At 44.4% G+C, this 12,203-nt stretch overlaps 2 long non-coding RNA genes across 2 annotated transcripts; both read right to left on the bottom strand.

Annotated features, from left to right (window-relative positions):
- Nucleotides 1-7,055: 7,055 nt before the first annotated feature.
- Nucleotides 7,056-7,569, bottom strand: LOC127012145 (uncharacterized). Its single transcript, XR_007765663.1, has 2 exons — nucleotides 7,507-7,569; nucleotides 7,056-7,413 (listed from the first exon to the last, which is right to left on the bottom strand). It is a non-coding gene; the product is annotated as an uncharacterized LOC127012145 (long non-coding RNA).
- Nucleotides 7,570-10,177: 2,608 nt separating this feature from the next.
- LOC127012144 (uncharacterized) lies at nucleotides 10,178-10,691 on the bottom strand. The gene is made up of 2 exons (XR_007765662.1): nucleotides 10,629-10,691; nucleotides 10,178-10,535 (listed from the first exon to the last, which is right to left on the bottom strand). It is a non-coding gene; the product is annotated as an uncharacterized LOC127012144 (long non-coding RNA).
- Between the last annotated feature and the right edge of the window lie 1,512 nt (nucleotides 10,692-12,203).

Raw genomic sequence — 12,203 nt, 5'->3', positions numbered from 1 at the left:
TGTAAGCCTTGACAAATGCGGCATCGAGATCTACTTGGACATCTACTAGGCTGGTGCGCAAACTCAAACTCAAACTCAATTTATCCTGCCTGTAAAGCAAATGAAGGGCACTGAGTGAGAAAGTGATCAGTAGCAGTACATTTTTTACAATTCTGCGTGGGTTTCCCCACACAACGTACGGTCGGTACACACTCATGTCAGCCTGGCGGAAGGCTCACGCAAGGAGATAACAAAGTCTGTGGTAGCCAAAATCCGATTGGACCAACGTTGGGCCACCTTTCCAACGTGCTATTGGGCATGGACTTCCTCTGTGGCATGTCTGCCACTCTCCAATGCGGACGCGCTTCGCTGCAGCTCTCCTAATAAGCAGCCCCAACGACTTAGCTATGCCTTCTCTCTTGACAAACGAGTTCACCTCAGCAAACAACAATCCTGATAACGAGGTGCAAGCCCCCCTGACCAGCAGTATTTTAGGGCCTCGAGAGAACAACGCCGTGCGAAATAATTCACTTCGACGGAATCATGCTAGAGGAAGGGCGAGCGCCTTCCCCAGCCAGACCAGGGTACACACCTGATGAGTTTCTACGCAACGACTGTATAGAGTAGAGTAGAGTAGAGTGTAGATTTTGGACAACTAAATGCCCATTCTATTCCAGATGCATACCCGCTGCCAAGGATAACACACATCTTGGAGCGTCTGCGCCATGCCAAGTACATATCGACGCTCGATTTGAAGAGCGGATATTGTCAAATTCCTGTAGCTGAGTCCAGCCGCGAGTGCACAGCATTTACAGTCCTCGGGAGGGGCTTGTACCACTGGAAAGTGATGCCGTTTGGCCTCCACTCAGCACCAGCCACATTGCAACGGGCGCTCGACAGCGTCATAGGGCCGGACATGGAGCCCAACGCGTTTGCGTATTTGGATGGCATCATCATCATTGGCCGCACTCTGGAGGACCATGTGCAGCATCTACAAGAAGTATTCCGACGGCTTCGAAAGGCGAACCTTCGTCTCAACGCGAAGAAATGCAGTTTCTTTAAGCGCAGCCTGGTGTACTTGGGACACGTCATCAGTGAGGAGGGAATTCACACGGATCCCGACAAGATTTCGGCAGTACGGCAACTGAGTCCGCCCACCACATGCAAGGATTTCTAAGGATCGCATCATGGGTCAGGAGATTTGTACACAACTTTGCCAGCGTAGTGCAGCCCATGTCTTTGCTACTCAAGAAAGGAAAGAAATGGCAATGGGAGCATGAGCAGCAAGATGCGTTCGAGGAACTCAAAAGAAAACTCACGAAGGCGCCGGTTCTCGCCTGCCCCGACTTCAACGAAAAGTTCGTGTTGCAAACAGACGCCAGAGACATCGGCCTAGGAGCAGTTTTAACGCAGAAAACCAGGGAGAAGAACGAGTCATCGCATTCGCCTCATCGCCGCCAAGGAGAACTACTCCTCTACAGAAAAGGAGTGTCTGGCTATCATATTGGCCTTCAGGAAACTCAGATGCTACTTGGAAGGTTATCGATTCGATGTGATAAAGGACCACCTCGCCTTGAAGTGGCTCAACTCGATTGATAATCCCACCGGCCGCATAGCCAGTATGATGTCACCTATCGACGCGGGAGCCAGAACATTTTTGCAGATGCACTTTCTCGACAGTCATTGGAAGTACTTCAGATGATCCAGGAGGATAAGCCGGGATGCACATGCTACCAGCGGATGCTGAAACTTGTTCAAGACAGGCCTGAAGATTACCCGGAATACGCGTACGAGAACCAACAGCTATATCGGCATATCGAATCCCGACCTGACGATGAAGACTTCGTGCCCTGGAAACTGTGCGTGGCGAAGGAACACCGACAGCGAGTACTGTCGGAATGCCATGACCAGCCTACGGCAGGACATCTCGGAATCAGGAAGACAACCACCCGGATCGCCCAGAGATATTATTGGCCGGGTCTTTTCCGCGATATTGCCAGGTATGTCCGCAAGTGTGACACTTGCCAACGGTTCAGAGTCAGCCAAACCAAACCGGCGGGTAAAATGTTCACCACACAGATTAACGAGCCGTTTGATACTGTCTGCGCCGATTTTATTGGACCCCTTCCGCGATCCAAGAGTGGGAATACGATGCTGCTCGTATTCTTCGACGCCTTTTCGAAATGAGTTGAGTTGGTCCCCTTGAGAAAAGCTACTTCGACGCATCTCGAAAAATCCTTTCGGGAGAGGATTTTGAATCACTTTGGTATCCCCTGAAAATTTGTCTGCGATAATGAAACACAATTAACGAGTCGTTCATTCATAGCCTTCTGCAAGCAGGCGGGAATGGAGATCCAACATACAGCACCGTATACTCCCCAGCAGAACCTGACGGAAAGGGCCAGTCGCACCATTAAATGGTCGCGCAGTATATCGAGGACAAGCAGACGACGTGGGACGATCTTTTGCCCGAACTGAATCTGGCAATTAATAGCAGCATCTCAGACTCAACCGGATTCAGTCCAGCGTTCATCGTCCAAGGCAGAGAGCCACGACTCCCAGGGGCCTTGTACGATGATGTGACTCCAGGATCAAGCCAAGCGCCACGTTCACCCGAAGCGAAAGCGGAATTGCTACGGGACATTTTCAAGGTAGTACAAAAGAACACTCAGAGAGCTTCGTTGGAGCAGCGGAAGCATTACAATCTCAGGCGACGTGCGTGGAGACCGACCATAGGATTGCTGGTCTTCGTAAAACAGCATCATTTGTCCAGGGCAGCGGATAACTTTGCCGCTAAGCTAGCACCCAAGTACGAAGGCCCGTACAAAGTAATTAAGTTCTTTTCTCCCACCTAGTGCGCTATATCATGACCCCACGGGGCGGTCAGAATCCCAGCAGCAGCGATGACGACGACCCCTGGAGCTCCAATTCCGTCTACGCCGCCCACGAGGAGGAGATAGCCCGTTGGTGAGCGGAGCTACAAACCATTGTGAACTATGTCGAGTCAGAGAATGCCAGGATGGAGCAGGCGCAGCGTCCACACCCGTCTCGGGTGACACCCCGGAAATTCTGGCCAAGGAAGAACATATCGAATACCCGGACGCATTCCCCGCTCCTTGGTCGAGGTGGTGCAGCCACAGGAGGGCACGAACCGGCAGGTAAATCACAATTTTCTATTCTGTGCGGGAGCGGAGGAATTCCGGGTACACATAACAAAAACCGACCGGATTATCATTTCGCAACGCCCCCCGAAGTAGGAGGGGGATGTGAGGAGTCGTTTGACACTTCACAAATGGCGCCAACAACAACGGCAGCCAGCGCCAACAAGAACGCCAGTTAGAGCTAACAACATCGGCAGCCAGCGCCAACAACATCGGCAGCCAGCGCCAACAACATGTCCAGCCATCGGCAACCACACACCAGTTAGCGCCAACAACATCGGCAGCCAGCGCCAACAATATCAGCTGCCAGAGCCAACAACATCGGCAGCCAGCAGCTACAACATCGCCAGTCGCAACGCCCAATAATTATCTTAGCTAAGCTCAAGCGATAGGTTCAGTTTATCATTTCCCCTCCGTTCTCGCATCAGCAGTAGCCACACACACACACCAGGAGAGCAACGAAATATTCACCATGGTAAGTGCTCGCGAGAGCAGCATAGGAGCAAGCGAGAGAGGACATGCGATCGAGCAGGATAACAACCCCCGAAAATTGGCACGCGCCAAGGGAAGAGCGGGCGAAAAGGAGTAGCGAAACTTCGAGAAGTGGAAAAAATCCAGAGCAGCCGAAAACTTGAACACAACGCGGGGCAAAGCTGGACTCTTGCAAACGCGGCGAACGGGATCAGAAGTGCGAGGAGAGCAAATTCATGTGGACAACGAGTCTTTTGCGTTCTGAGTGCGAAAAAGTTGTGGGGAAAAAACCCCCAAAGACAGTCGAGTGACTTGTGCCAAGTGACCCAGGAACCGACGATTTCTTTTTTCACCCGGATTCTCGCGTGAGTGTGTGCGTGAGAGCGAGACGGGTAAGTGAGTGGAGTGAACCGCATTTTGGCCAGCGAGAGTCCCCAGCAATGAGAAATTTCTCGAAGGCCTCGATGCTGCTTCGCCCAGAGTAGGCTAGAATTTATATAGCATGACCTAACCTAACCCGTTAGCCTGCGAGCACTGAGGAAAAAAAGCATGAACCAAGAGTTTAAAAAAATGAACAAAAATGCAAAACGACGCAAGCTGTAAATTTAAAAAAGAATATTTTCTTACATATCTGAACACAAACTTGCCGCTGCCATGTTTTTTCCTTGACTACTTTGATTTCTTTTTCTGCCGAGCCTGACCACACCGAGAAAAGGTGTGTAGCCAACTTTAGGAAACTGGTTGCTCATTGGTTAAATAAATATTTCTTAGATATTTAAAATACCACGCATTGGTCCGTCCTCTTTCCAAAGGAAGTTCGGGATATATTTTTAATGGAAAATTTAGATCTTTTTCTGCCACTGTCGGCTGTAATGAGCCAACTCGCGCCCGACTGCACGGGAAAACAAAATAAAGTAAAAGTAGAAACTCGGGTTACAAATAAATCAATAAAATGCTCTAATTAATGTATTTTTCACCTAACTTTAATACATTTCGTAGGAAAGAATAAAAAATCAAGCTGCCCACGCATAAATATATAAATATTTCAAGACAAATGCCTAGATTGGCCATAAATTCTGCTCTAGGGAAAAGTTGTCTCCATAATCGATTCTCTCTCTCTCGGCCTTCTCGTAGCGAATGCTGTGAGGCAGGCCCAAATGCGCGTTACTGCTGACCCTTTTCCCTCTGCAGCAGACACCGAATAAACCATTTCTCTCACTCCGTATCCCGATTGCTAGCACTCTACATCTCACGCCAGCCAACCGATTTTCGTCCTAGACCTTTTTGTCACATATCTTTACAAATATTTTCGGTAAAGAGACCATGGCGGGACTGAGTATATCCCAGCCGACGAGACTTTTTTACAACTGCTTTATCTGTAGTAAAGGACTCCTGGCTGTTCTGGTTCTCTTTTGCTTGAAATTTTACCGACTTCTCTGAGAATGTCAAGTCCACTTGCTTTAAAATGCTATTCCCGATGACTGCTAAATACTTGATATAATTTCTGCTGGCAACATGAAAATTTACGTCCAAACAAGTCTTGTCTACCGCAACTTGGGTTACAGAACTGCCAAGCGCATTTAACTCGCTGTTACAAATGCCAAATACTTTTCGTAAACAAGCTCGATGTTTCCTAGCATCTTAACTACGTCATCACGGATAAGGCAGAGATCACAGCCTACATCGATTAAAGCGGAAAACCGAACGCCATTACAGGAAATGTCCTTAAAAATGCATTTGCCACTGCTGCTAATATGGTTCGTCATTGTGCTGGCATTTTTTCCCTCCTCGGTTTCAGCTACGCTATACCTGGGCAATTCCATGCCTTGTGTCCTGGCTGTTCGCACCTGTAGCGTTTGATGGCTTATTACACTCTTTTGCGAAATGTGAAGGATCTCCAGATTTTTTGTTTTTTGTCTTTGTTGGTAATATGACATTTAGCAGTATAAGGAACTTAAGGGCGACTGCTTCGAATTTTCTCATACACCTTTATTTGCTTCTTAAGTTCCTGAAGAGTCCTGGCCTGATACAAGTTGGTTTTGTTGCTCCTCGAGTCGGGTATACCTTCGATAAAGTACTCTATAAGACTAGCATCATCCAAATTAACAGGGTTTCCTATTTCCATGAGCGAATATAGGTACTCCTTATAATCCTCATTTGGGCATTTTCGTCGATTTTTCAGCATGCGGTGAATTCAATTGCCGATACGTCTGATCCGAACTCAGCTTCTAGTGCTTACTTAAGTGATGACCAGTTGGAAATGCCTGGCTGACTTCGAACGAATATTTTAGCTGCGCCTTTTAACAATTGCTTCGAATAGATAAACATTTGAAGATTATTCCACTGGACTGCTGTCGCATTATTTCAAACTCCTGGACCCAGCTGTGTACAGACGGCTGGCTCGAACCATTGAACTGAGAAAGGGAGTCTTCGATAACGCGCAATAAAAATGAACTGCGAGCTCCGCCTGGTGTAGATCTTGACTCATGCATTGAAGCTGCATCTCCGTAATCGGTTTCCTCGTCTTAAATTACCTCAGCTGACAAGTTGTAATGGTCGAAGGTCTGTCCTGCAGTGTCTGCTTCCTACCGCTTGTAGCAGTGATAATTTCTCCTTTAACGCGTTCACGTTTAACGCCAAAATCTTTCCTCTGCTTACAATGGTTACAAATTAACAAATTATATTGAATTCTTAAACCTAACTTAGTGATTAGGTAATACAAAGAACTTTTGGGTAATATTATAAGTTTGAAAATACAAAATAAGTGATTCAGTTCGCTCAGCCTCCGTTTCTGTAAACAATGCACACCCTGTGCGACGATTACGTTGACGTTGACTCTCAGGCTATTTCCCCAGACTTGTGCTACTTTTTCAGGCTATTTCGCCAGACTTGCGCTCCCCCAAAGCCAAGTTTTCGATGTCTCCTTCCTCCTTGCAGGACCCTTGCACGGGATGCGTACCTTGCCACACCTCTCCGGTGTACACGATCTGCCAGTTAGCTGCTTTTCCTCCTTCGTTTTCGCTTTCTAATTGCGGATGCGCAATTGATGACACACTCTGATCTTAACGAATCTTCTTCTCTGCTGTTTCTCCAAGTAAATCCTACTTTTGACACCAAATTTGTATGATCGCCGATAAATAGGCCAATTACAACACGAAATTGAGTTTAATGACTTTTGTTCGTTCGGAAAAACAATAGATTTTAGGGGTTTTACATCTACTCGTCTCCAAGCACAGAAAAGAAAAACGAGTAGGTAATGCAACGATTTTTTTCGTGCAGTATCGATACTAATATTTTTGTAGAGTTGTAAGGGATGTTCAAAATAATACAAAAGTAAATGTCTAATATGTTTAAGCAGAACTATTGTAGACCTGACCACTCCTTGTTTTCCTTTCTTTTCCCCCATGTATGTATGTATGTATGTTCGATTTCGAGATTACAAGCTTAGCTTAGACGAAGTTCTTTATAAAATAATAATAATTGAATCAGAATTAATATTGACTTATGATTTCACCGAACATTCTTCGCCCGATGAATGATCCAAGGAGGGGAGCAGGGGAGCTATCTTACAGATGGGTCTTAAAATTGTTCCATTTTTCACCTTGATATCGTCCTCGTCCATCAGCTCCGACATGCGTGTCGGTGATGCGACCAAGGATCCATTCCTGGGGAGGTGTATTATCCTCGTGAATTGTAACCATTTGGCCAATTTGAATGTTGGCATTGGGTGTGATGCTGCTTCGCCCAGAGTAGGCTAGAATTTATATAGCATGACCTAACCTAACCCGTTAGCCTGCGAGCACTGAGGAAAAAAAGCATGAACCAAGAGTTTAAAAAAATGAACAAAAATGCAAAACGACGCAAGCTGTAAATTTAAAAAAGAATATTTTCTTACATATCTGAACACAAACTTGCCGCTGCCATGTTTTTTTCCTTGACTACTTTGATTTCTTTTTCTGCCGAGCCTGACCACACCGAGAAAAGGTGTGTAGCCAACTTTAGGAAACTGGTTGCTCATTGGTTAAATAAATATTTCTTAGATATTTAAAATACCACGCATTGGTCCGTCCTCTTTCCAAAGGAAGTTCGGGATATATTTTTAATGGAAAATTTAGATCTTTTTCTGCCACTGTCGGCTGTAATGAGCCAACTCGCGCCCGACTGCACGGGAAAACAAAATAAAGTAAAAGTAGAAACTCGGGTTACAAATAAATCAATAAAATGCTCTAATTAATGTATTTTTCACCTAACTTTAATACATTTCGTAGGAAAGAATAAAAAATCAAGCTGCCCACGCATAAATATAAATATTTCAAGACAAATGCCTAGATTGGCCATAAATTCTGCTCTAGGGAAAAGTTGTCTCCATAATCGATTCTCTCTCTCTCGGCCTTCTCGTAGCGAATGCTGTGAGGCAGGCCCAAATGCGCGTTACTGCTGACCCTTTTCCCTCTGCAGCAGACACCGAATAAGCCATTTCTCTCACTCCGTATCCCGATTGCTAGCACTCTACATCTCACGCCAGCCAACCGATTTTCGTCCTAGACCTTTTTGTCACATATCTTTACAAATATTTTCGGTAAAGAGACCATGGCGGGACTGAGTATATCCCAGCCGACCAGACTTTTTTACAACTGCTTTATCTGTAGTAAAGGACTCCTGGCTGTTCTGGTTCTCTTTTGCTTGAAATTTTACCGACTTCTCTGAGAATGTCAAGTCCACTTGCTTTAAAATGCTATTCCCGATGACTGCTAAATACTTGATATAATTTCTGCTGGCAACATGAAAATTTAAGTCCAAACAAGTCTTGTCTACCGCAACTTGGGTTACAGAACTGCCAAGCACATTTAACTCGCTGTTACAAATGCCAAATACTTTTCGTAAACAAGCTCGATGTTTCCTAGCATCTTAACTACGTCATCACGGATAAGGCAGAGATCACAGCCTACATCGATTAAAGCGGAAAACCGAACGCCATTACAGGAAATGTCCTTAAAAATGCATTTGCCACTGCTGCTAATATGGTTCGTCATTGTGCTGGCATTTTTTCCCTCCTGGGTTTCAGCTACGCTAGTACCTGGGCAATTCGATGCCTTTTCTCATACACCTTTATTTGCTTCTTAAGTTCCTGAAGAGTCCTGGCCTGATACAAGTTGGTTTTGTTGCTCCTCGAGTCGGGTATACCTTCGATAAAGTACTCTATAAGACTAGCATCATCCAAATTAACAGGGTTTCCTATTTCCATGAGCGAATATAGGTACTCCTTATAATCCTCATTTGGTCGCATTTTCGTCGATTTTTCAGCATGCGGTGAATTCAATTGCCGATACGTCTGATCCGAACTCAGCTTCTAGTGCTTGCTTAAGTGATGACCAGTTGGAAATGCCTGGCTGACTTCGAACGAATATTTTAGCTGCGCCTTTTAACAATTGCTTCGAATAGATAAACATTTGAAGATTATTCCACTGGACTGCTGTCGCATTATTTCAAACTCCTGGACCCAGCTGTGTACAGACGGCTGGCTCGAACCATTGAACTGAGAAAGGGAGTCTTCGATAACGCGCAATAAAAATGAACTGCGAGCTCCGCCTGGTGTAGATCTTGACTCATGCATTGAAGCTGCATCTCCGTAATCGGTTTCCTCGTCTTAAATTACCTCAGCTGACAAGTTGTAATGGTCGAAGGTCTGTCCTGCAGTGTCTGCTTCCTACCGCTTGTAGCAGTGATAATTTCTCCTTTAACGCGTTCACGTTTAACGCCAAAATCTTTCCTCTGCTTACAATGGTTACAAATTAACAAATTATATTGAATTCTTAAACCTAACTTAGTGATTAGGTAATACAAAGAACTTTTGGGTAATATTATAAGTTTGAAAATACAAAATAAGTGATTCAGTTCGCTCAGCCTCCGTTTCTGTAAACAATGCACACCCTGTGCGACGATTACGTTGACGTTGACTCTCAGGCTATTTCCCCAGACTTGTGCTACTTTTTCAGGCTATTTCGCCAGACTTGCGCTCCCCCAAAGCCAAGTTTTCGATGTCTCCTTCCTCCTTGCAGGACCCTTGCACGGGATGCGTACCTTGCCACACCTCTCCGGTGTACACGATCTGCCAGTTAGCTGCTTTTCCTCCTTCGTTTTCGCTTTCTAATTGCGGATGCGCAATTGATGACACACTCTGATCTTAACGAATCTTCTTCTCTGCTGTTTCTCCAAGTAAATCCTACTTTTGACACCAAATTTGTATGATCGCCGATAAATAGGCCAATTACAACACGAAATTGAGTTTAATGACTTTTGTTCGTTCGGAAAAACAATAGATTTTAGGGGTTTTACATCTACTCGTCTCCAAGCACAGAAAAGAAAAACGAGTAGGTAATGCAACGATTTTTTTCGTGCAGTATCGATACTAATATTTTTGTAGAGTTGTAAGGGATGTTCAAAATAATACAAAAGTAAATGTCTAATATGTTTAAGCAGAACTATTGTAGACCTGACCACTCCTTGTTTTCCTTTCTTTTCCCCCATGTATGTATGTATGTATGTTCGATTTCGAGATTACAAGCTTAGCTTAGACGAAGTTCTTTATAAAATAATAATAATTGAATCAGAATTAATATTGACTTATGATTTCACCGAACATTCTTCGCCCGATGAATGATCCAAGGAGGGGAGCAGGGGAGCTATCTTACAGATGGGTCTTAAAATTGTTCCATTTTTCACCTTGATATCGTCCTCGTCCATCAGCTCCGACATGCGTGTCGGTGATGCGACCAAGGATCCATTCCTGGGGAGGTGTATTATCCTCGTGAATTGTAACCATTTGGCCAATTTGAATGTTGGCATTGGGTGTGATGCTGCTTCGCCCAGAGTAGGCTAGAATTTATATAGCATGACCTAACCTAACCCGTTAGCCTGCGAGCACTGAGGAAAAAAAGCATGAACCAAGAGTTTAAAAAAATGAACAAAAATGCAAAACGACGCAAGCTGTAAATTTAAAAAAGAATATTTTCTTACATATCTGAACACAAACTTGCCGCTGCCATGTTTTTTTCCTTGACTACTTTGATTTCTTTTTCTGCCGAGCCTGACCACACCGAGAAAAGGTGTGTAGCCAACTTTAGGAAACTGGTTGCTCATTGGTTAAATAAATATTTCTTAGATATTTAAAATACCACGCATTGGTCCGTCCTCTTTCCAAAGGAAGTTCGGGATATATTTTTAATGGAAAATTTAGATCTTTTTCTGCCACTGTCGGCTGTAATGAGCCAACTCGCGCCCGACTGCACGGGAAAACAAAATAAAGTAAAAGTAGAAACTCGGGTTACAAATAAATCAATAAAATGCTCTAATTAATGTATTTTTCACCTAACTTTAATACATTTCGTAGGAAAGAATAAAAAATCAAGCTGCCCACGCATAAATATAAATATTTCAAGACAAATGCCTAGATTGGCCATAAATTCTGCTCTAGGGAAAAGTTGTCTCCATAATCGATTCTCTCTCTCTCGGCCTTCTCGTAGCGAATGCTGTGAGGCAGGCCCAAATGCGCGTTACTGCTGACCCTTTTCCCTCTGCAGCAGACACCGAATAAGCCATTTCTCTCACTCCGTATCCCGATTGCTAGCACTCTACATCTCACGCCAGCCAACCGATTTTCGTCCTAGACCTTTTTGTCACATATCTTTACAAATATTTTCGGTAAAGAGACCATGGCGGGACTGAGTATATCCCAGCCGACCAGACTTTTTTACAACTGCTTTATCTGTAGTAAAGGACTCCTGGCTGTTCTGGTTCTCTTTTGCTTGAAATTTTACCGACTTCTCTGAGAATGTCAAGTCCACTTGCTTTAAAATGCTATTCCCGATGACTGCTAAATACTTGATATAATTTCTGCTGGCAACATGAAAATTTAAGTCCAAACAAGTCTTGTCTACCGCAACTTGGGTTACAGAACTGCCAAGCACATTTAACTCGCTGTTACAAATGCCAAATACTTTTCGTAAACAAGCTCGATGTTTCCTAGCATCTTAACTACGTCATCACGGATAAGGCAGAGATCACAGCCTACATCGATTAAAGCGGAAAACCGAACGCCATTACAGGAAATGTCCTTAAAAATGCATTTGCCACTGCTGCTAATATGGTTCGTCATTGTGCTGGCATTTTTTCCCTCCTGGGTTTCAGCTACGCTAGTACCTGGGCAATTCGATGCCTTTTCTCATACACCTTTATTTGCTTCTTAAGTTCCTGAAGAGTCCTGGCCTGATACAAGTTGGTTTTGTTGCTCCTCGAGTCGGGTATACCTTCGATAAAGTACTCTATAAGACTAGCATCATCCAAATTAACAGGGTTTCCTATTTCCATGAGCGAATATAGGTACTCCTTATAATCCTCATTTGGTCGCATTTTCGTCGATTTTTCAGCATGCGGTGAATTCAATTGCCGATACGTCTGATCCGAACTCAGCTTCTAGTGCTTGCTTAAGTGATGACCAGTTGGAAATGCCTGGCTGACTTCGAACGAATATTTTAGCTGCGCCTTTTAACAATTGCTTCGAATAGATAAACATTTGAAGATTATTCCACTGGA

This window comes from Drosophila biarmipes, unplaced genomic scaffold (assembly GCF_025231255.1).
Source record: "Drosophila biarmipes strain raj3 unplaced genomic scaffold, RU_DBia_V1.1 ptg000022l, whole genome shotgun sequence".
Lineage (NCBI taxonomy): Eukaryota > Metazoa > Arthropoda > Insecta > Diptera > Drosophilidae > Drosophila > Drosophila biarmipes.
Note: the sequence above shows the minus strand (reverse complement) of the source record. Positions and strands in the feature narration are given on the sequence as shown.